Source organism: Perognathus longimembris, chromosome 28 (genome assembly GCF_023159225.1).
Source record: "Perognathus longimembris pacificus isolate PPM17 chromosome 28, ASM2315922v1, whole genome shotgun sequence".
In the NCBI taxonomy this organism is placed as follows: Eukaryota; Metazoa; Chordata; class Mammalia; order Rodentia; family Heteromyidae; genus Perognathus; species Perognathus longimembris.
This window is the reverse complement of record NC_063188.1, coordinates 103,190,143-103,215,443: the sequence shown is the minus strand read 5'-3', so window position 1 is coordinate 103,215,443 and position 25,301 is coordinate 103,190,143. Positions and strand designations below refer to the sequence as shown.

The window sequence follows — 25,301 nt, the reverse complement described above, 5'->3', positions numbered from 1 at the left end:
ATGCATGGGGTAGGGAAGGGAATAAAGTAGGGAGTTTCTTCTATCATTAATAAAGTGAAATTCTTCTGCCTTTTTCTGTGTCTTCAACAGGCCTGCCTAGCTTTGCTTTCTTGTCCTCACAAAACTGGACTTCCTTTTTAGCAACTGATGGTTCTTAGGCTCTGAAGAACACAGCCTTAATCACATTGTCTCCTTTCTTTGCAGAGGTCAACTCTTCCGTCTTTGTGCTGTAGTTTAGATTACCCCCAAAGGCCCATGAATTAAAGGCTTAGTCTCCTGCTTGGTGAGACCCAATGGGAAGTCTTCCAAGCCATTGAAGAGGCTAACAGAATCCTAGGACCTCTTCTTCATTTCCTTTTCATTTCCCAGCCATACAGTAAATCCAGAGATTCCATGCCCCAATCTTACCATGAGCACCAAAGCAAAGGCTGAGATCTCCAAAAATAAACCTATTCTCTTTATCAGTTGATTTTTCTCAAGCATTTGTAACAATAACAAGGCTATGCCTCACAACCACCCTGTATCACAGGTAGAGGTTCATTCTTACTCTTCCCAGGAATATTTCATCTGTAATTGACTGAATCAAATTCCCCTTCTTCCTGAACGGTAGTTCGTGCCCCTTGTAGTTAGTTGTGGTCACATGCCTCGTGCTAGACAATAGACAGGTGGAGATGATGTGTGCTACTTCTAGACCTGGTTCCTACAATCCTTCCTTCTAGATGTAATATTCCAATCCCTTTCTCCTTGTTCCCTGCATGGGGACCTTTTGGAAATTACCTGATGAAGACAGATGCACAAAATGTGAGAGCCTGGATGCCTGAATCATGGCTTCAGGGTGTGCTAGCTTTCATCAGGAACACCCATTTAGGGTTTTGTGTGAGTGAGAATCAATTTTGATTGTGTTTGAGCTTCAGTTTCCATTCACTTCATTAGTAGCAACAGCTAACTACCTTACTTAGCACAGAACTTCCTAGGATCCTCCCTATGTAGCAGGCAGGAGCAGGCAGACTGTGGGAGCTTCTACTAGCCTCTCAAGTCCACTGGCCAAAAACCAGAACTACAAAAGAAGCCTTAGTGCCCAAAGCCCATTTTCAAGCCTTCACCTCCTAACTTTCCTGCCATCAAGTCACCAGATATCCGTGACTATTCTTCCTGATTTGAGTCAATTTATTAATGCGGTTTCAGGTCTATTTTTTGGTAGTGAACTACATACATATCCCCTTAAAGTATGTGTACCATTGGAATTCAAGGTTGGTAGAAGGGAAGGAACTTGGGACAGACAATCTTGCAGGTGGTCTTGCCCATGTCAATGGGTTGTGGCCAGGGCCCGGGGAGAGTGAAGAAGCACTACCATAAAAACAACATAGACAAACAGATGCAGAAAACATGCGTTCTGGGCTTCTCGCTAGAGAAAACTGCTAGATTCACAACATCCCCATCTCTCCTTGTACTTGTGCTAGTTTCCTGGGAAGCCTGTGTTTTCTGTCCTTTTCTCCACACCAGACCCAGAGCAGGAAAGTTTCCTCTTGGTTGCCTTTGAGGGAATTCACCATCTATGGCTTTGGTGTATAGGAAGGTTTTCCCTTGGTGCCTTACCCAATTGATATTCTCTCTTTCATTTCTTCCCCATACATCACTTTTATTTTTTGTAGTACTGGGGATTGAACTCAAAGCGCTACCACTTGAGCTATGCCTCTACTCTTAAAAAAATTGTTTTTCTGTTTTTCAGATAGGATCTCATGCTTTTGCCCAGACCAGCCCTGGACCATGATTTTTTTTACCTTCTCCTTCCAAGTAGCTGTAATTACAGGCATGTGATACAACATTCAGCCCCAGGAATTGATTTTCTAGGCAGAGATTGCCTAACAAGACATATATAAACTTAAGCTCCTTGGGTCCAGAAAGACTTGACTGGGGGATATGATGTCTGTAATACCTTAAGAAGGACCTGCAACTCCAAAGGGCCATTTCCTGTCTGATCTAGGTAAAACTGGGTCAGCCATTGCTTTAATCAAATACCACAACAGCCCTCATCACATGCCACATGCTGAGACTGCTCCAGAGGCTCCCACTTATCTCTTCATTGCCATCAATATTTGAGAGTTGGCTAAACAGCACCAGGAATGTTCACAAAGTTTTCCTTAGTGATAAAATTGATGGCTAGCTAATTGGGATGATAGTGACTGTAAGAAAAGGGTAAAATTACTATAGATTGGATGAAATATTTAACAGGCAGGCCCCATTCTTGTCAAGACAGGACTGGAGATGTCAGGAAGGCCAGGAACTAGTACCCCTAGGTCTGCTTCCAATTCTTGCTACCTAAGTGTTTTGTGACTAGCAACTGGATTTAGAGATTTTCCTATGCAAAGTAGAAGGTAACCAAATTCCACTTTGGAAATATTATCATATCTACCTTAAGTAGTTCCAGAAGCTGGAAGGATAGCCTACTGGGACTCCCTAAATAGCCTTATGAACTGATTGTTCATCTTTCTTGCTAGATTATCAGTGTCTGCATTTGTGTGGTACCAGTGAGACTTGTCCTGAGGCTGTTTTAGTATGATTTTTAGCTCCCAAAGAAGGGGCACCTCTGCCTCAACTCAGTTTCCAATGAGCCTACTTCCCTTTTCTAAGGTCCCTCCTCAGGGCTTTGGCCTTGAGCTTGCCCTGAAGCAGCCTACACACAGCCCTTAGGGCTGGAAAGATTGCTTTAGGGAAATGGAAGATGAATGGAAATCTCTTGTTCATGAAAATGTAATACCTGTTTTCTCTCCAAAAGACCAAAGTATCTTAGCTGACATTGATGAACATGCTTGAAATTTCTTTAGAGCACTCTTCAAAATAAACAAAACCTATCTAGCCATATCACATACATCAGAATGACTACCATTAACAGATATAATAAACATAGGCAAAACTATTTCTGCTGTGGTGCTAGACATCAAGAAATGGTTATTACGGACAGAGAGAAGGGGAAAAGGATTAGACACAAATCTAAAAAACCTTTTTGGGGTGACAAGTGTTTTCCTGACTCTTCTAAGTGGTAGTCACATAGATGCATACAATTTTCCAATGATTCATTTGATCATTTATGAATCATTTAATTTTCTTCTCAGTTTAGAAGACAAAATAAGAAAAGGGGGAAATCCCTGAGTAATTCTGTGAACACACACTGTGGATTCTGACCACTCTGAGCCCAATGTGAGGAAGGGAACAGCAAAGAAGTGAAACAGAGAATGCCAGTGACTAGGGGCAAGGACAAAGGTCCCGGCCAGGCACAAAGGAAGTAACATCAACTCAAGGTACCAGCCAGGCATAAAACAAGTAGCATCAGCTCCCAAACACAAACAAAATGCAGTAACAGAGGGAAGCTGGCCTGAGAGTATGGGATAGAGATTAGGCTTTAAGCCAAAATTGCTTTCCAAGAAATGCCAACATGTTTGTACTTGGGATGAAAAAGGGAGTATTAAAGCAAACAAAATCCAAAATGTGTTTGTCCTTGGACAACAATCGCTGTTATCTACTGTGCAATGGGCTTCAGAGTGATGCAGTGTACAGAAAAGTTGTTACTTGAGAGAGAGAACATAATTTTCTTAAAAGAAAAGGTCTTGTCTGGTGCTAGTGGCTCACACCTGTAATAGTAGCTACTCAGGAGGATGAGATCTGAGGATCATGGTTTGAAGCTAGCCCAGGCAGCCAAGCTTGTGAAACTCTTATTTCCAATTAACTACTGAAAAAGCCAGAATTAGAGCTGCGACTCAAGTGGTAGAATGCCAGTCTTTGGCAAAGATAATTCCCTAGGCCTGAGTTCAAGTCCCAGCACACACACACACACACACACACACACACACACACACACACACACACCCTTTCTCCTTTATGGTACATGGAGAACCAGAATGCCACAGTCTCAAACATCCTCCATTCTCCATATTAAGCCCCAAACTAGCAAATGGAACTAGCACAGGCATAAACTTGTGAGTCAGGGATACACAGAAATCCTGGACTTGCCTCCATGAGAAGTGGGTGGTCTTAGGAAAGTGACTGGTTTCTCTAAGTGGCAGTTTCCTTGCCCTAATAAAACTAATACTTGTTGAAATCAGGCAGTAGAAATTGCCTGATGTCTTGTGAATATGCATCAGAGTTATGCCTGACCTCCAAAGGTAGTTCCAGATTGTGTATACACCTCTTAGCAGGAGAAGAAAACTCTTTCAGCAGATGATCTTTCTATGTTTTCTATGTTTGTTCCTCTTGTGCATAGTTTGTGCAATCATAATCCATGGTATAGGAAACTTTGTTATTCTTGACCCATTTTATCTAAAATAGGGTGTGTGTGTGTGTGTGTGTGTGTGTGTGTGTGTACATATGCATGCACATGCACATGCGCACCAGTACTTGGGCTTAAACTCAGGACGTTGGCTCTGTCTCAGCTTTTTTGCTCAGTGCCCTACCACTTGGGCCACAGCTTCACTTCTGGCTTTTTTGGTGGTTAATTGGAGAAGACAATCTCATGGGCTTTTCTTCCCAGGCTGACTTCAAACTGAAATCTTCAGGTTTTAGTCTTCTATGTCCGTAGGACTATAGTCATGAGCCACCAACACCAAGCTGTTTCACTTTTGATATTACAAAGTTTAAAATAATCAAATCAATATTAGTGAAGTCATCTCCCTACTGAACAATATGTTGGTCTTTCTCTGGGTTCTCTATTACATTTATTTAGCTTTTTCCCCCAACTTATTACAATTTCAATAGTCCTAAGCACTAAGAAAGAAATGTAAATTTGGGTCAGTGGACTGAAATTGGCAGGGAGTGGAGCCAGAGAAGGGACTACTTATGTGAGAGTGATTAGGAAAGGTCTAGCTGGAGTGGAATCATTCGAGCAAAAACCCTTAAGAAGAAGAGGCATGATAGCATTCTGGTACTCCAAATACCATAAAAGAGAAAAGTGTGTGTGTGTGTGTGTGTGTGTGTGTGTGTGTGTGTGTGTGTGTACATGTGTATGTTTGTGTGGAGGAGAAAGAAGAGGAAAAATTTCCGAGTAGTAAGAAAGAAAAGTAGAAGAGACTAGATAATATATAGACTTCTAATCTCATCTTATAAAGTCTACCTGATATGACTCATTCTTTTTTTTTGCCAGTCCTGGGGCTTGAACTCAGGGCCTGAGCACTGTCCCTGGCTTCTTTTTGCTCAAGGCTAGCACTCTACCAGTTGAGCCACAGCACCACTTCTGGCTTTTTCTCTATATATGTGGTGCTGAGGAACTGAACCCAGGGCTTCATGTATGCAAGGCGAGCACTCTACCTCTAGGCCATATTCCCAGCCCCATGACTCATTCTTATATGTGAAAAAATAAAGGCGCAGAAGAGGTGAGCTTCCCTAAGCCAAGTATTTTGTTAGGGGCAGGATTATATTTAGAATTCTATGTACCTTCAAATGATTTGAATTCCATAAACTGCCTCCAGGCAGCTTCCAGGCAACGAGGTGACAAATAATATAGTGAAATGGTGTACCTCCAAGCGTAAGTTCTTTTCCACAAAAATGATTTGAAAGCTAATTAGAATTCTGACATCCTTTAATGACTAACTCCTTAGGGCCATGTCAAAATCCATGTGACTATTTCCAAATTATTTTTCTTTTCACAGGTAATATTTATTCTCAAGAGAAAAATAAAAGATATACTAGTGACATTCTTTGAAATTTGAGTTGAATGTTATGATTTCATAAGAAGCAGCAAGAATATGTCTTAATAACCTTCATAGAACTGAGTAATAGGTTAATGATTCTGCATGTATTTTAATAGCATCCCTTCAGTTCAACAGATGACAAGTTCTTATTCTTAATGATGTAGATTAGTAAGGTCACGGGTATAGAGGCTCCCTTTCTCTCTTTCTTCTGAAATTATGAGCTGGGTACAAGATAAAAACAAGTGAGTGCCTGTGACTAATGATGTTTAAGTGAGCCTGACCTGCTTTCCCTATTAAAACTTCAGGATAAGTGGATTTCTCAAATCTGCTTTCCCTTTTGGCTAGTTAATCTCTTCCTTTCTTCACTCACTAGCTCAAGAGATGGCAATTACTGACTTCCTAGAATCTGACTTTTCCTCGGAAAATAAGCAAATGAGAAGTTCAATTTATTTTCAAAGACAAATCAAATGAGGCTGCTTCTGAGTCACACCTAGATATTTCTTTGCCCTTATTTTTTTCTGAGGACAGGTCTGAGAGGATGTAGATATGTCAGTGCTAGTGGTAAAGGAGTGTCATATCCTTTGCCCAAAGTAAGGACTACGTGCTTTTAGTGCTTTTAGTTACGTAAGCTGAGTCTCTGCAAGACAGACAACTCAGTCCAGTGACTGCAACTGCTGGCTGATAAGCAGTCAGATGATTCTTTTCCTAAGCAATCTGTCTTAAGTAATTCTGCCACTGGCCATTGTGAAAGCTAGTAGGTCTCACATGTGTACACTCATTTATTTCCACTTCTGTTTGGGGAAAGAAGACAATATGAAAGCATAACACTGAGACAAACACTCTCAATTTGTAGAGAAAAGACCTTCCTTAATGAAATGAGATAAAAGTACCCAGCTCATCTGCTGACTGACTTAGGGAGTATAAGCAAGGCCCTTATCTTTTGAATGCTTCTGTTTCCTCATCTGTACAGTGGAAAGGAATAACAACCATACAAAGATGCTGCAGGGTTGTTAATGTGACTGAGATAAAACACATAAACCACTTACAACTGTTTGGGGCACATGTCAAGCAATCCATAGGGCTAGATATTGTTATAACAATAAAAGATAGGCAGCCAAAGGGCACTTATCTTGAAATGTTGAGTCCCAAGGTTTTGCCTACGCCAGCCTAGAATGGTTATAATTCTCCTACCTGTGGCTTCCATGTAGCTGGGATGACATACACGTTCCACCACACCCAGCTTTTTTGCTCAGATAGCATCACACTAACTTTTTACCTGTGTTGGCTTAAAACCTCATCCATCCATATCTTATCTTCTGCTTCCTAAGTAGCTAATGTTGTAAGCCTGTGCCACCATGCTCAACCCTTGATGGAAAAGTTTCACTAACTCAAATTTCCCAAGGAAAAGAATGTAGATGGATAGTCAATCCTGCCTGGACAAGAGATTGAACTGGGAAGTTTTGAAAGACCTGTATATCCAAGTCACATCCCAGACTAGTGAAAACAGAATCATCCACAGTTAAGCCCAGGCCTTGGGGTTTGTTAGAGCTCCATAGGTGATACCTGCATGCAGATGAGGCTCCTCCTCTCGAGTCTGAATCCCTTTTCTCCACTATATAATAGAGATCGTATCCTGCTTTGTCAGGCCCCTGGAGGCTTAGACAATCTTCATGTTCTTCACAGAGCCAAAGAGAATATCTACCATGTCCCATCAACGGTGGGGTTTATTAACAATTTTTATTAGTCCACTGTGTTATACAGTCTTGGTTTGAATCACTAAGTGCATGATAATGGATGGATGGAAGGATGGAAGAATGAATGAATATGGCACCATAACAAATGTCTTCTGATAAGGAAGTAAATTGGTTAAAAACTTTCTGGAGGGCAATTTGAAAGCATTCATATTTACTGACCCAGAAAATCTGCCTCTTGGAATCACCCCAAGGAAATACAGTCCCCAGCTGGCTTTCTTCCCAAATGCCTGAAGTTCTGATTAAAGAGAGATCTGCTGGCCACAGGAAGATAACATGGATACTCTAGGATGACTATGCTCTTGCAATCACAATTCTTTGGGGAAATAAGAGAATGACACCCTCAGGCAAGGCCCATATCATACTTCTTTCATTGGGATTTGAAATCCATACAGAGTTTCTGATAAAAAAAATCACTGTAGACCAAGAGTTTGATACCCTAAGATGAAAGGCACTCTTCAGAGTAGGAGAAAATTTATAGTCTTTAAGAAATAAATTCAGGTAGGGCCTGGTGTCTGATTTTGAGCAGAGCAGTCCTTTATCAGCAGCCCCAGGATGATCTGACAGAAAAATGTGCTCCTGTGTGGTTAATGATGTGTGTGACCCAGTCTAGCCAAGTGCTAAGAACAAAGGTGTCAGCACTTTGAAGCCTTGTTTAAACACATTGAAGATAAGTATTTAACTTAGGGAAGTTAAATAAAAACCTTCGTTTGCCAAAACTGGGTACATTTTCCTGCCATTTAGTACATCTTGAAGACACAATTAGGGTAAATCCATTTATCATTTGTCAAGAATCAAGGATTAGTTGGGAACTGAGGCTCGTGACTATAATCCTAGTTGATTGCAAGGCTGAAATCAGGAGGATCATGGTTTAAAACCAGTGTGGTCAAAAGGTTAGAAAGATCTCATCTCAGCTAATGACAAGTTGGTGGGATTTAGATGTCATCTAAGGTACACAGAAAATGTAAATAGGAGGAACAAGGTCCAGCATGGCCTGGACAAAAAGTGTGACTCTATGTGAAAAATAACTAAGGCAAACAAGAGCAGAGAGCATGACTTAAGTGTGGTGGAGTGTCTTCCTAGTAATTGCAAACTTCCCGAGTTCAAACCCCAGTACCACTACCAAACTCCTCCCCACACAAAGAAGAACAAAACAAGAAGCAAAATTTGTCCCTTAAGATAGGATCTCCCACCACCATGCAGGTGGATTGAAGATCTCCTTCCCCATTGGATGTGACATAACATTAGTATGATTGGGTTCTGAATTAGGGGCTGATATCAAGAAGAACAAAATTTCAAGATATGCATATAAAAGGGCTAACTATCCCACCCAAACCTGTTAGCTGTTTTGTATGTGTATGTATTTCTTGGTACTTAAGAGAAAATAGAATCATCTTTAAATTTAAAAATATTATCTGGGTAAGACCACTTAAAAGAAGTTTATTCCAGAACAAATATTATTCTTGTGTTACAAAATCAAATCCAAGGAAGAAAAAAAATCAAAGGGAAGAATCAGTCAGGGAAAAATGTCTAGGTTCCAAAATGCTGAAGGAGACTGCATAAAAATCACGGTAATATTTAAGCTTGTGCTAAACATACTTTTTTTCCTACAGTCACTTTTCACCAAGTGAGCATTTATGTATGCTTTGTCAAATGCCTTTTTAAGAATTTATGCTGAAAGATTTCCTACCACCCTTGAGCTTAAAAGTTCAAGCAAAGTTAAGGGTCTGGGTGGGCTTTCAAAAATGAAAGGCCACTCAGTGAATAGCCACTGGAACACGGACTCAAGGAGGCTGAGATTGCCTCTCTCTGACCTGGATGGCCTCTTTATTGTAAGAGACTTGGGGAGTTGTGCTGAGTCTCACGCACGCACCCTGACCTGCCATTCTGCAATGAACAAAGGTCACAGATAGAAGGAGGCCAAGAGTGTGTAGATGTGTGTGTGTGTGTGTGTGTGTGTATGTGTGTGTGAGTGTGTGAGACTGGGCTGATATTAACCTACATAAGCAAATCACCAAAGGAGTGGGTGGTAGGTAAATGTAAACATCTTGGGTATCAAGAATGACATCACCACGATCAATGTGACCATTCCAATGTCTTTTACTGAAGAGGAACTAAAACCAAAGAATTCCATGAAAACTGCCTAAACAAGTGTTAAGAAATGTTACTGAATTTTGGAACCTATGAAATACGGATGTGGCTTCCTTGTTGGAACTGTATGTTCTAAAATGAAAGGGCAGAGAAAACAGTTACTCTACTTCTCTATTTTTCTTTTGCAATTGCTCTTGCTAAGGTCTTGTTGACCTCCCTGTGACCAGATCCACTCATCTTGGCTCTTGTCTTACTCACTTCAGCAGTGTTGAACACAGTTAACCACTCTCCCTTCTTATAAAACATAAATCACTTTGTTATACTCATCTGCATAAAACTTTCCAATGGCATCTTGTACTTTAAAACAAAAACCAGGTCCTACAAAGCCCACTTTCTTTTTTCCCTTTCCTACCACTTTCCCCTTTGCTCAGAATACTTTACCTGAAAGCTCTCCGCTTTTTCCTACCCCCGAGCCTTTATGCTGGCTATATCCTCGGTTTTGAATGACCTTCCCATAACTACTTCCTTCTCAGACTTTAAGTATCAAATTTCCTGTTCTATAACAGCTCCCATCTCCATCTCAAGTATTCTTTCTCATATCAGTCCTGCATATATTTTGCTACAGTGCTTATAACATTTGTAAACCTTTTCTTCCTTTGTTTACTATTCATAGTCTATCTAACTCTTCTACCCCAACTGGAATGGTAGCTCCTTGGGGGCAGAGACCACATATATCCATAGCACCTAGTATAATGCCTGGTGAGCACCGTGATGATGCTCCATGAATATTTATTCACAGGAAGAAATGGGGAAGGGAGAGAGAGATGATAATGCTCCCAATTTGTGTATATATAGGATGGTAATACCTGAGATTTCTCACAGTGGTAGCACAACATACTGAGTAACAGGTTCCAATGATTGTGGTCCTAGCTGGAAGTAGATGGAGCTGAGTTGTTACTGCACAGAATAATCCCAGATTCATAGCAAAGGATCATTCAATTTGTAAAGGCCAAATGGCAGATCCAATGGAAAACAGAGCACTTCATTTTGAGAGTGTATTGGGAACAGGGCTCAGCAGGGGGCGCTGCTCCCACAGCACCCCCTAGTGCTGAGATGGAGAAAATGAGCTCCTTGATCTGAATGATGACTCCAAGCCCGTCTAAGTTAATTTTAGCCCGTGGCCAGACTCTGGACCTTTGGAAGATAGAGTTCAGCACTCCATAAACATTTGTTCAGTGGCTGTACTTAACAGAGCTTTCCCATCCAGATTACTTAGCTTCTATTTACAAAACAGTTATATGAATGCTTATTATGTGCCAGTTATTTTACTAAATATTTACAAACAATCCTCACAAACAACTCTGCGAGAGAGTGATAATTGTTACCAATACTTTACAGGTAAGAAATTGAGTCATGAAAGATAGGAAATTTTCTATCCAGTGGCAGAGCTGGGACTTGAAGTTATTGTGGCCATGCTCAACTACAAGCCTATGCTGTAGCAAGTACCTGGGGCCACACCAGTTTGTTCTAAGGGTAAGCAGGAGACATGGAGGCATGGAAAGGGGTAAATGAGGAACTTTTATTCTCATCCATTAGGAAACTCTGAGTAGTAAGGTCCCTTGTACTTTCTACACTCTTTTCTGGTGCTACCTGTGCTAGTTGAAGGAAGGGAAAAAGTGGGGTGGGGGTTGCACTCCCAACTTAGTGTTCCTATTCCCACAGCAGACTTCTTCCTCCAGTCCTGTTTCTACTATAGTTATAGGCCATTGATCAATATGGCACAACTCTGTCCCTGCCACCAAAGGGACATTTAATAGTCATAACTGAGAGGAGAGGAGGTCAAGGATATGGTTAAACATCCTACAATGCTCCTTGCCACACACATGGCAAAGAATGAAACAAACTCTAATACCAATAGTGCTAAGAATGACTCACTATGGGATTTTTCGCTGTTGTTGTTTGCTTCTTTTTGGCAAGGTGGAGTGGTAGTAGCAATTCAACTCAGGGCCTCCCACTTAACTATGCAAGCACTCTACCAGTAGAGTTATACCCCTAGTCTTTTCAGTTTGTTTTTCAGATAGGGCCTCACACCAACATTGCTCAGGCTAGTCTTGAGCCTCCTGAGTAGCTGGGATTACAAGCCTACATCACCATGTCTGGCTCTAGTCACCCTGGTCTTTATTCAGAGACTACTTTGCAGAAAATAGTGGCCAAGAAAACTATGCCTCTGTGTGAGCATCCTGATCTACTCTACAAAGCATGCAGGAGACAGGCAAGGACCTTCCACCCTGCCTCCCTCTCTGGGTTGCTAGAATCAAAGTGACTCCCTCCTACTGAGAAGCTGAGAGCATCTCTGGCCCACATGGCACAGAGCAGAGGCTGTTAATACCCACTTCCTTTGGCAGCTTCTTAATGCTGTTGGCTTGGAATTTGGTATTCCTCGAGCTCTTTTTCTTAATCACATTCTAGAGATGAAGGAAAACCTGTGTGATTCAGAAACAAATGGTCCTACCTTTGATGTCTTCTCAAACATGCCAAACCAGAGCAAAATTGTCTAGTTTCTTCAAATACTACAGAGGTCTCTGGAGAAGGAAGTGGACATGGATGATCCCAGCCAAGATGAATGAAGACTTTCCGGGCTTGATCCCAGAGCAGAAACCCCCAAAATTTAGACTTTTTTTTAATGGAACACACACACACACACACACACACACACACACACACACACACACACACACACACCCCTCAGGGACAGACTTGGGTCTGAAGAGTGGGAGAACTAGCTGGAGTGGTTAAACTCTAAAGGTCTGACTTTGATTGGTGGCTTTGCCCTCTGTCCCTAAGCTCTGTGACCTAGGATCATCAGTCCACTTTCCATGCGTGAAATGGGGTTCCAGACACCCACCTAAAAATGGTATTTAGGTCAGGGGAAAGGTTATCAGTGGCCGTCACACTGTGCATAGAGTAGAGCTCATTGAATGATTTGCTCATTCACTAGTTCTTTTTTTAGCTTTTTTTGGGGGGGTCTACTACACCAAACCAACACTCATCTTTTTTATTCTCCTACTGTTATTTATCCTTTTAAGTCTCTTGACACCCAAGGGATCCAAAAGCCTTTTATGTTTCTGCCTCATCCCAGGAGGAGGTGGATGTTCTGACCACTCACTCCAATAATAATGGACACATGCAAATGAACCTTGAGATGCACTATATATGACTTGATTTGCAGTCCCTTGAAGGTATCAGTAGATTGGGATTTATAAGTAAGCTTGAGCTAATGAATAAATGTACCATCCAGAGCTAATGGGATACACTAAGAAGCTATTTTATCCTCCTCTGGGTGACAAAAAAGGTCTATGTGTACCTAGGATTATGTCCAGAGAAATGACCAGGCCAACAGTTCTCAAACTCAGAATTCCCTTGGGAGCTGCCTGGGCACAAAGACTTTCCATATGACATCTAAAAAACAGACCCAGAAGATTTGCAGGAGTCCAGGAATGCCCAGGTCCCAAATTCTCTCAAGGTGATTCTAAGGTCAGATACTCTTAAAAACGTCTTCACCAAGTTTCTAAGTTATGTGGAACAGTTTACTTTACCTAGTGCCAGCTACTAGCCCAAGATCCTTAAATCTGTTCCCAAATCTGAAACCAAGATGTTTTGTGAGCATTGCTTAAAGCTGTATTTGCTTTTCCATCTAAGAGACTATTTTTAGATATGAGATTTGTTTTCCTTCCGGCAAGATGCTCTACATCATTACTACAAATTAGACAAAGTTCATTTAAAATCTTTGAATTCATACTTGTAAAATTCCCCTATGCCCATCCAATTTTATGTCTAAATGGTGCTGTGGATGGCTGTACAGTTCCATTTATGAATTCCACTCTTGTGAATGTATTTCCAGAATTGTTTCAGCAATGTCTTTGTCTGGAAAAGTCAGGACTGCTGGTTTTAATAAGAACATGGTTTAGACATAGTTATCCAGGTCACTGAGATTTCATGGCTTCTCAGAACAGAGACAGCACCCAGTACCCACAGTACCTTCTCTTGAAAACAAAGATGCCCCCCACCCAACTTCATCCTTTCCTACTGTAGCATTTCCTTTCACCCACTTTGCCTTCAGAAAAAGGAATTTGACTTACTAGAGAGAAAATCCAAGCCTAGATCAGATGAAAAGCAAATCTTGGCTCTGGTTAAAACTTACCAACATCACAAAGTGTCCACAATAATATGCAGCCGTATGGCTTGTACCCAATAGGTGCTCGACCATGAACGGAGTGAATTTAATTATTCGACAGAATGTTTAAGGAAGCCCAAACAAGAATTCTCTGAACAACTACGGCATTCCACAGTGTCCACATCTGAGAACACAGTCTCTTATGTAATCAGCAAAGTTAAAGGAAACTTTATTTTTAGCTACTGGACTTCACAGGGAAGATCAGAGTCCTATTTAAGCTTCTCTTTCATCCCTAACCTTCAAATGACACTCCTATGATTTGCTTTTTATAATTTGTATTAAAAAATAAAACTTAGTTAAAGATGGCCCCGAGCAGACTTAAAACAATACAAAACAACAGGAGAAACAAACCAGATGGCAAAAAAAATCATAAATCAGGCCAAGACATGCTGAACATGCTACAAAGGAAGGCATTATCAAGTTGTAGGAGGATAAGGCATTTCGTTCCTCATGGAGTAGCCTCCATTATTGCTTCTGTGAAAAGGAAAGCTCAGAGGTCATGCAGGAGAGGCTGGTAGTGACATCCCTCCTCCACCTGCCACAGTCTAGGAAAGGGCTGCATGACACTTGTGAACCCAGAAAAGGTCAGGCCTCAAAGTAGGTGCCAGTGAGAGTCTTGCTTTCCATGTGATAAACAAAAGACAATTTGGGAAGATCTGTGTTTTCATTGTATTGTGGCAAAGGTAGAGAAAAGAATAAAGAAATTTGCCCAATGATGATACTGTTTCTAACAGGCAATGAAAACTCTTCTCTAGAAAAATGGTTCCTAACTATCTTTATAGACATCAAGAAAGAAAAACACCTTACAGAAACATGGTGAGCACGCTCTGGCTGAAGCTGAGAAAGATAAGAGACGCTACCATTCAAGATCTGTCCTGCTTGGCTGTGTCTCTGATACAGGACTAAATGTTTGGACCTTCCCATGGAGATAAGGGCTTTAGTTTGGGGGTGAGGGATTTATTTCCTTGTGTATTTGCTAGCAAGATAGTAAAATATTCAGTTACATATGTGTATATGTTTATGAACTTGCATTGGACTAGCCTTTTAGCTCTTATAACAGCTGCCATATATTTCTAGTGCATTAAGGGCTTCTTAAAAAAAATCAACAGTTCTGGGCCTCTTAAGCAAGAGTACATGTCCATTAGCTTTAGATATTTAGAAGTACATGCTGTCCTGTGTAACACAACATGCAGAAAATCTGGCACTAGCTTTTCGACCCTGGAGCCCTGTTTACAAACATACTGAATTATTAACCCCAGTCCATCCTCTTTGCCTGTCTCCAGGTCATCTATGTGATCTGAAAAGATGCAGAAGTTTTACCAGGGCATGCTTGTTGGTCTGGATTTATGGGCATGGACAATACCAAAGAGTCCTATTCACCACACTGACCATTCTGCACCACCTGATAGATTCTCCAAGAAGGAAAAGAAATACAACCACATGAAGGAATTTCACCCACAGGCCTCAATCTGTCTGCTTCCTTACCACCAACCTTCTTTGTTCCACTGTCATTATAAGTGCATCAGAGTTTGATATAAATTGCTTGTCTGGGAAGCTCTATAATTCTGTGGATATGTTAAAAAGATAAAGAACCAGTAGTGGATTCACTTCTTCCGAATGCTAAGGAGATAAAGAACCAGCCAGGCAATCCTAACTATTCAGAGGCTGAGATCAGAGGATTGAGGTTCGAAGCCAACCTGGGCAAGAAAATCCATGAGACCCTTATTTCCAATTACCAATTATCACCAAAAAGCTGGAAGTGGATCTGGGGCTCTTGAGCACAAAAGTTCAGGGACAGTGCCCTGGCTTCAGGCCCCAGAATAAAAAAAGAATGATAAAGAACCAGTAGCACACAAATGGTGGGACAAAGGGTGAATGAAAGCAGCAGTGATACTCACTAGACACCATGTTGAAAATGAACTCTACAACTTGTGGGGGGAGGGGGTCAAGAGGGGAAAACTGGGAGAAAACAAGGGAAGAGGTGACACTGTTCAAAAAGAAATGTACACATTACCTAATTTATGTAACTGTAACCCCTCTGTATATCACCTTTACAATAACAATAAAAGTGTTTTTAAAAAATAAAGTGGAAAAAAAACCAAACCAGTAGAAGCTTAGCTTCCCATTTGGTCCAGAGCCTGCAGCATTTCCTTATTGCTCTATTATCCCTACTGAGGCAAGTACTGCACTGTGTTATAATCACTTCTTTAAATCTCTCTTTTGTCTGTAAAGGAGATACTGTGGAACACACCAGTGATCCCTAACTTTGCAAGGTCCATGGTCTATAATAGAAGCGCGCTGATGTTTATTAACTGACTTCACAGACAAGTGAGTGAAAAGGGCTCCCACTTCTAGGGCCATCAAACACCTTGGCTTGCCTAGGACTGAGAAACTTCTCAGTGCTTGAACTAGGACAATGCCAGAGTGGTACCAAGAAACAGGTTACCTCTCCACATTACCAGTTTGAGCTTGCAGCTCTGCCTCACCCCTTCCAGGAGTTCCCAGCCCTGACGCACCTGTATTTATAGCTGCTCTGCTTGCCTGTCAGCTAGTGGGAGGGGGAGCAGCCTTCTAAGGTGACATCCTTTCACGCCCTGCTTCTGCCTAATGACAAATGCCTACCCTAGCCATAGTGCCTGGTCAGCTTTTTTATGAGCACACCCCTGAGTCTGACCAAAGGTAGGCACAGTGCCAGATACCTGTGCACTACAGACGACAGGCTGCTTCTCTCCTTTCCTGGATGCCTGCAAACCATCTTAGGTCCTGTTTGCCATCTGTTTCCTAAGCTCACCCACCTGTCCCTATATCAGGGTTAGAGGAGATGATGCACTAGAGCTTATCAAGCTCACTGGACATTGCTGTCAGGGATGGGATAAGATAACCTTGAGTCTTAATGGAAAGAAAACCCCAGTTAGCCTCATCACCTCAAGTCCAGAAAGCTTTATGCAGTGGCGAATGGATTTGGCCATCAGTTGGGAACAAATTCAACAATGGGCTTATTATCTTGCTTATTTCTAGGATGCCCTTCTATAGACTAGCTGGAAAATGTAAGTGAAGAATGAAGGCCAGAGACACCCTAGAAACAGCCCAGATATCCGCTGGCAATACATAAACTGCTATAATGTATAATGGAATTAGTACAGAGCAATTATGGAGACTGAATAAACGAATACTTGCAACAACATAGATGAGCCTCAAATAGATCACACTGAGTGAAAGAAACCAGCCAAAGAAGTAAAATATGCCTCTCTTTTTCTCTCTCTCTTTCTTTTTTGGTGGTGGCACTGTGGTTTGAATTCAGAACCTTGTGTTTTCTAGAAAGAGGCTTTTTTTTTTACCACCTGAGCCACACATACCCAGCTCATCCTTTCTATGAAGTCTAAACCCAGGCAAAAATCATCTTTTCTGTTTAGATATCTGGGACTGGAATGGAGAAAGATATAGACTGAACTCACTAATCTAGGAATGTTCTATATCTTGATTTGAATGATAGTTTTACAGATGTATACAGCAGCAAGCTTTTATTAACATGTATACTTAAGATGATTTCATTTTACTTACTTTATATCTCAATTTCAAAAGTAAAGCCCAACAAAAATACAAAAGCAAGGGAGGAGATAATGCTTTAAAAACTCTCATGCAGCAAACCATGTCATTTAACCTCAGGGAAAGAATCGTTACTTTCTCTGTAAATACATTATTCTACCTACCTGCTTTGCCTGTCAAATTAAATTAAATGAAACTGAGTGGGCTGGTTATTCAATCTCATTTGTTAAATGTATGCCTGACAAAAGCAATGCTGTCAATCCCAATAAAATGAGGGTTTGCCAAATGAAGAAGATGTATGTGTATGTGTGTTATGTGTGTCCACGTGGGCTCATGTGCTCGTGTGTGTGTTTATGAAAACAGATTTCTGCATTGCTGATTCACTCTCAAAGATCTCCCTAGCAGCTGTATCTCTCAGCCTATTAGTCAAGGGTAGGCAGCCAGCCAGCTGTATGCTGGACTCACTTCCTTACATGATTATTTCAAAGGTCATGTATTTGTTCATTTATTTACCTGGTTGTTATTTAAGAAGATTTTATTACATCATCATATTGATGTATTCATTCTCCTCCTCCAGGAAATTCTGAATTCTAGGGTACCCCACAGCAACATAGCTCTGAGTGAGTAGGAGACTTCAGAGAAATCAGGGTTGTTATTTTTCAAATTAAACATGATCACATATAAGCAATAGGTTTGGAGCAGATATGATTCTGATCACCATTGTCTGGAGCTAGATGAAAGAAGTGGTTAAAAATTGTTTGCATTTTTACAACAAAAAAGAAGAGAGAACAAACGAGACACCCACAGCATGCTCTATGTAAATAATTATTTACCACAGCACTGTTCATATGGTAAATTTGGCAAGGTCTAGGACATTATCATTCACTTAATTTTTTTTCCTGGAAGAAATCTAAAGGTTTAAATATTTTATTAGAAAGCAAAGCAGCTTTATTTTCTATCAGGTATGTGAGGCCAACAGTATCCTAAAGCTGGAATAATATTGAGGAATAGAATAAAACTAGCCAAGAGAAGAAAATAGGAGGTTGGGGAAAAGGCAGAGTGAGAGCAGCAAGATGGTGATTCTGGATTGCAAGGAAGCCTACAGGCAGATAGATAGATGCACTGATGGAAGGCCTGTGTGTAAGGAAGGCTAGTCACTATGGCAGGAGCTACAGAAATGGATTCTGGGATGGTAGTCCAGGGAAGAGAGCCTTGCTGAGAAAGGCAAGTGGCAGAGAGCTACAAGAAGAGGGGTCCTGGAGAGATAAGACCTTAATAACAAGCAACTTCTTTGCTTTCCAATGAACATCTGAGAGCCTCATTAATTTCTCCCCAGTACCTGTAATCTGTGAGAGCTTCCCACACAAGCTCCTATTGGAGAAAAGAATGACTCAAGCGCAAAATCAGCAGTGAGTGATCACCATTGTTCTTCAGCTTAAATGTCACATTCAGGCGCCTGTACGCTGCCATTCAGAAATCTATTAGCAACATAGCAGAGTCAGGAACTCCCATGACCTACTTTTACCAGACAGTAGATGCTTCTAATTCTGTAATCAGTGAAACAGAAAAAACGATTCGAAAATGTGTCTGGTGTTGTGCTGGATCAGACCAGGCAAGTACAGCTGCTAGGAAAAGGTTAATAGAAAGTAATTTATACATCTCCTGTCCTTCTAAATTTGCCCCAGGGTGGTGAGGGGCACCAGGCAAACTGCAGTCCTTTGAAGCCCAAATTCATGCTCCGTCCATCATTCATGATCCTCCCATAACCTGGGTTTTATCCATGCCCTGAAATTCCTTCCCTTAGCATGGATGCACTGTGCTATCCTGTCTGCTTTGAATGCCATAGGCCTCCAGATTACCCCGGCCACACTGACATAAATCCACGTGTTAATCTTTCCAGACCACAAATTCAAACTCTAATCATCAAATGTTATAGCTAATTATATCCTGCTACCTTGAATCCCATCTTCCTCCTCTTTTCCCTCTCAAGTTATGTAGGAAAATATCCCTCCAAGGAAAGATTAAGAAGGAACTGGGCAAACTGTTTTATGCATTATGATTTTTCTCCCCAAAAGGACTTTCGGAATTCTTTTAAAATGCTCACATGTACCTTTACAACTGCTCTTTTGAAAATCAAGAGAAAAAAAATCATTCAAGAGTCTTCTGCTTTGGACAAATCAAATCTATTTGATTTTATTGTTTTATTTTGAAAGGAAACCAACCTATCATGCTACAGATACAATTCATGTGTTCTTTTCAGGTGTGTGTGTGTGTGTGTGTGTGTGTGTGTGTGTGTGTGTGTGTGTGTGTGTGTGTGTTGGGCCTGGGGCTTGAACTCTCGACCTGGGTGCTGTCCCTGAGCTTCTTTTGCTCAAGGCTAGTGCTCTACCACTTGAGCAACAGCGCCACTTCCAGCTTTTTCTGAGAAGTTTGTTGGAGACAAGAGTTTCATGACCTTTCCTTCCTGGCTTGGCTTTGAATCACAATAATCTTCAGATCTCAGCCTCCGAAGTAGCTAGGATTACAGGCGAGAGCCACCAGTGCCCAACCCCCTTTTCAGTCTTTTTTATAAGCTTTTATCCTCAGAGCCAGACAGCAGCTTAAAATCCTTTTAAATAGCAATAGCCACTCCCCCCACCTCCCACCATACATTCTACTCCCTCCAAACCCCTCCCTTCATGTCTTCAATGATTCTATTTCCCCGCCTTTCTGCAGTTACACATCCATCGTGCCCAGTGTTGGGAATAGCAGCAACCTAGAAGCAATGGGATCAAGGCTATCTGCCTTCACTGCAGCTTGAATATTAAATAGTATTTATTCATGTCCTCCCCTGGGCCAGCCCCTGGGCACAAACTTCTTCACAGCAAAGCGCCTGGCAGTGGCTTGGCTGAACCCCAGAGCAAGTGATACAGAGGATACTATGGAGTTTGTAACATTTTCAAACATTTAATGCACGGGCCAGAGAAAAATTCTCCTTGGGGAAGGGACGTGGCTAAATTTGGGATCCACCAAAATTAAGTGCTGAGACTCCCAAATCCAGGTGTATATAATGTATGTAGGAGGGGATCCTGGGCAGCACCCACGGGGAGAATGGGGACATGAACAGGAAGGAAAGGCAGCTGATCCATTAATAGGCAGCTAACGGCTGTGGCCAATGGAAACTCCATGTCTCTCGGAGTTAACCATAGGCTTCCCTCTACCAAGTGGGAGGAAGATGAAACATCTATTGTGATATTGGCTAAGAGCTGCTCTTGGAATCATAAGTTCCCAAGCATCTTGCTTGCTCCATCTGTGCTCCCAGGGCCAATCCTGAAGTCTTGGAGAGAGCTGCAGGAGTATACAATAAATATACTGGCAGGCTGAGGGGAGTGCCAAGGAAATGGGGCCAGTAAGAAAGTTTCTGCTACAGAGAGAGGCATGCAGGGAGTTAGGTGTTGTGGATGCTCCAGTCTCAAAAGCACCATTGTACAGGTGCAGGCCTGTGGGTTCTTCTTCCTTATGTCTTAAATAACTTTCCCTGATGTCATGTGGATGGACACCAAGCTGGATTTTGCCAAGTCCAGAACTCCTGCAGAGAGAACTGGATGTCTTTAGAAGTCTTCTGTGCCAAATTGGCAAATCGTGGCACTGGAGTCCAAACCACAACCCATAGAGCCTGAAGCAGCCAGTGGCCCTTCCAAAGCCCCCAGTGTACCTCCAAGGAGTAATTTAATCACTGGCTCCATAAATACTGGAATCCTAAGAGTTGATGTGTGTTTTGCAACAGAGTTCTGCATCCCAGAAAACCCCATTCCCTTCCCAGTGTACAATAGCCTTATCTCCTAAAATAAGAAGCAGTCAGAATCAAATACCAGCTTCATGCAACTGACTACTTCATTCTTCCAGGGAAGCCTGCTGGAGTATGCTGAGCGGGGGGAAGTGTTGTTGTTGTTACTGTTTGATTCTTGGCAAAGAGTTATTTTTATAAGCTCTATCTTTCTCAAATTCTATCACAGGCAACATTAAGACAGCTCTACATATGGCCACCAAAAGGCATGTTCAAGAATAGTCATAGCAGCTTTATTTCCAATAGCCTCAAACTGGAAACCACCCAGATGTCCATCAACAGGAGAATGGATAAACAAACAGTGATATATCCATACAATAAGATACTATCCAGCAATAAAGAGGAAGGAACTACTTATAGAGGCAACAACATGAATGAATCTTATAAGCATTATCTAAGTGAACACAGCCAGACACAAATGTCTACATTCATGATTCCATTTCTATGGGAATCTAGATCAGAAAAAAAAACCAAATCTTCAAGGGACAGAAGTTGGAATATTGCTTGCTTTTGAGGGATTTGTTCCACTAGATAGGGGCTCATGGGAGCTTTTTAGGGTGCTGAAACCATTCTATTCTGATGTGCGGTGGCTCAATGGCTGAATACACATACAAACACATTAGCACGTACTTTTTGTACTCTGCATATCTTAACATATGTATCAAAGATATGTTAGTAAGAAGCTAAAACAGGACCCTAGATTAAGTAAAAGGAATAATCAAATAAAATCAGTCTTCTCTAGAGAACACTGCCTCTCTCTCATACTTGCTTCCCCCCCCTTCGTGTGTGTGTGTATGTGTGTGTGTGTGTATGTGTGTGTGTGTGTATGTGTGTGTGTGTGTGTATGTGTGTGTGTGTGTGTGTGTGTCATTGTGATCAGTGGAAACTTAAGCCCTAAAGCTTGGCCTCCTGAGGCAGAATATAGTTGAAAAGTTTCTCTTGGGTGAAGCTAGCATTCTTGCCACAGGAAATGATAAAGACAGAAGGAAAACCTCAAAATGAGCACAGAGCATTTGGTGGTTATCACGAATGATTTGAGTGATTAAATCAATACACACACATGTTCACGCACATTCATATCTCTCATCATATCCACAGCCATCCCCTAATCATGTCTGTAGCACCACCCACATTCACATTCCATGTTACCACTTGACTCAGGCACACACGTAGCACTGTATACATCGCCTACATAGCTCAGTCGGATACACAACACCATCACACTGCACAGACCTGCATAAGGGAGTGTGTACATACACACACGGAGCAAAGACAAGCCCTTCTCCTCACAGGATCAGCTCTGAGCTGTGTGAGCATTGTCTGGGTAATCATCTCCCTCCACTGCAACCACAGCCACTGTCATCGTCGTCATCATCGTCGTCATCATCATCATCATCATCATCATCATCATCATCATCATCATCCCAGGAACATTCCTTATAGACAGGGACATCTCAGAGCACATACAACTGTGCCTGCAGACAAAGACATCTGCCTGCAGCTGCCTGTTCACCCTGAAAGCTGTCCAGGCACATCAGGTTTATGCCCTCTTTTAAAGACGGTCCTGCAACTGTCAGCTTCAGTCCAGCAGGAATGTTGCAGTGCCATCTAGTCTAGACATCCTGCTCCCCCCATTTTTTCAGTCCTGGAGGCCACTGCTCATACAAACCTTGCTTTGCTTCCCTGAGTACAGAGCACTGACCTTCCAGACAATGCTGACTTCCTTGTCAGGAGAATACAGAGAAACCTGCCAACATCCAAAAGGTGCCACTCTTGGCCTTTTAGCTAATTGTACTTCCTTGCTGATAGTCATTGACAAGGGCTTGCAGCACTGTTGCATCCTTCTAAGATTCTAGAAACTTTATTTCACTCTTCTGTTTCCTTAAGTTGAACAACTAAGAATATAATGTGTCCCTGTTCTTATCTATTGACCTTCAGCAAAAAAAGGTCTCAAAATGTGAAAGACAGAGAAAACCGTTAATCAGTGCCCCTCCCATTTCCTTCTTTGGAATCTCTCCACCAAAATATATGCACAAACATGTTTGCTACAGCTCTTCTGTATCACAAGGGTTAGAAACAACATAAGTGGACTGATGAATGATCACAGATTATTACCAAAAATACTCGTCAGTCATAGCAAAGAATGACAGAAATTGCTATGATTCTGATGTAGAAAAACAGTCTAACAAACAAGAACAGACTAAAGCCACCAGCAAAACAATGTTCATCACAGCACAATTTGTCATAGCTAAAATATGGAACCAACCCAGATGCCCCTCAGTAGACGAATGGATCAGGAAAATGTGGTACATATACACAATGGAATTTTATGCCTCTATCAGAAAGAATGGCATTGCCCCATTCGTAAGGAAATGGAAGAACTTGGAAAAAAATTATACTAAGTGAAATGAGCCAGACCCAAAGAAACATGGACTCTATGGTCTCCCTCATAGGGAAGAATTAGCACAGGTTTAGGCTAGTCACAACAGAGGATCACAAGAGCCCAATAGCTATACCCTTATGAACACATAAGATGATGCTAAGTGAAATGAACTCCATGTTATGGAAATGACTGTTATATCACTGTTGTAATTACTTTCAACATGCCATGTGAAACTGTAAAAAAAGTCTAATGAATTTAGTTAAAGCAAAAATAAGTGAAAAATTCACATGATGGAACTTTTTATATAAAATGTGAGGTAATTTTTACTTAATTTTGTGTGTGTTAAGAACCTCAGGAATAATAGACTGGCTTGGTGGGTCAAGCCTGTTCCTAGCTATTTGGCAGGCAGATATTGGGGAGGGGCCTCAAGGTCAGCCTGGGTAAAAAAAGACATTTGTGACATTCCATCTCACTCAGTGGCTGGGTGCAATGGAGGCACCAGTAATCCCAGCTTTGAGGTTAAGCACAATGGCTAGGCACAGTGGTATGAGCCTTCAGCAACTTGGGGAAGCAAGAGTAGGAGGATCACAGCCTAGGCCAGTTGGGCATAAAGCAAGAAAATAATCCACCTAAAAGAGGCCTGGAGGCGTGGCTCAAGTGGTAGAGTCTCTACCTAGCAAGTACATAGGCCCTGATATTGAGTTCAATTCCCAATACCAAAACAAAACAACAAAAGAACTCCAAGAACAAAACCAAGGATGCACCCAGGTAATTTAAAAAAAAAAAACAAGATTACAAGATTGTCCCTTTATTTATTTTACATGTCCATAAGATTTCTTTTTTAAATATCTGTTACTTTCTCCAAACAGAAATACAGGCTAAGAGACTGAAATGTGTTCCTTAAGTGCCTACTGGTTTCCCACCTATTCTTTTTAAAGTCTCAGGTTACTGGTTCTCAGAGGCAGCTGGATCTTGAGGCCAAGCAGAGAAAGATTAAATAGTAGGTCCAGTTTCCTAGCTGTGTTCCCTGGAACCCTTTACCTTTTCCTCCATCAACAAGCCTCAGTGCCAGTCTCCCAGGTGCTGCTCTGTATACCAACCCAAGGTGGCTATGATATCCTTTTCCCACTTGGAGTTTTATCTATAGATGTGAAATTAGGATACTTTCACAGGGCTATTGAAATCATTATTATCATCATTATAACCCCTGATATATAGAAGTCCTTTGAAAACTGTCAGCCACTCCAAAACGAAGTCTAAGGAATATAATTTAGCTGAGGTAGGATAAGCTGCCTAACAAATAACATCAAACTTGTAATAGCTCAATAATGGAAGGTTCTTTCTTGTGTAATGGTCCAAGATGGATGTTCCAAATCAGTCAGGCAGAAGAATCTCTGTCATCTTTCTTTTCTTTTTGACAGCCTGGGGCTTGAAATTAGTCCCTGGCTTCTTTTTGCTCAAGGCTAGCACTCTATCTCTTGAGCAACAGCGCCACTTCTGGCTTTTTCTGTTTATGTGGGGTGCGGAGATATCAAACCCAGGGCTTTATGCAAGCACTCTACAGCTAAGCCGCATTCCTAGCCAATCTCTGTAATTCTTAACAGTGGCTTCTATAATGACTCTGAGGCTTTGTCCCATCTCAGACAACCAGTGGATGAAGAAAGAACTTGGGGAGGGGGGTGTCTGGAAGGTTTGTATGGTTAGTTCAGAAGTGCATACAACATTCTATTCCTGCCATGCACCTGTGGCTTATGCCTGCAGTTTTAGTTACTCAGGAAGCTAAGATCTG

The 25,301-nt window shown here is 41.5% G+C and overlaps 1 protein-coding gene across 4 annotated transcripts in view; it reads right to left on the bottom strand.

The window, feature by feature from the left end:
* Rai2 (retinoic acid induced 2) overlaps positions 1-25,301 on the bottom strand; it is a 60,161-nt gene that overhangs the window by 13,630 nt on the left and 21,230 nt on the right. The window contains exon 1 of one of the 4 annotated variants that reach the window (XM_048336199.1): positions 17,817-17,910. The exons of the other annotated variants lie outside the window; for them this stretch is intronic. The gene's annotated coding sequence lies outside the window, so the exon portion shown is untranslated. Of the gene's footprint in view, positions 1-17,816; positions 17,911-25,301 lie in introns of those variants that run through there. 4 annotated transcript variants of the gene reach the window in all.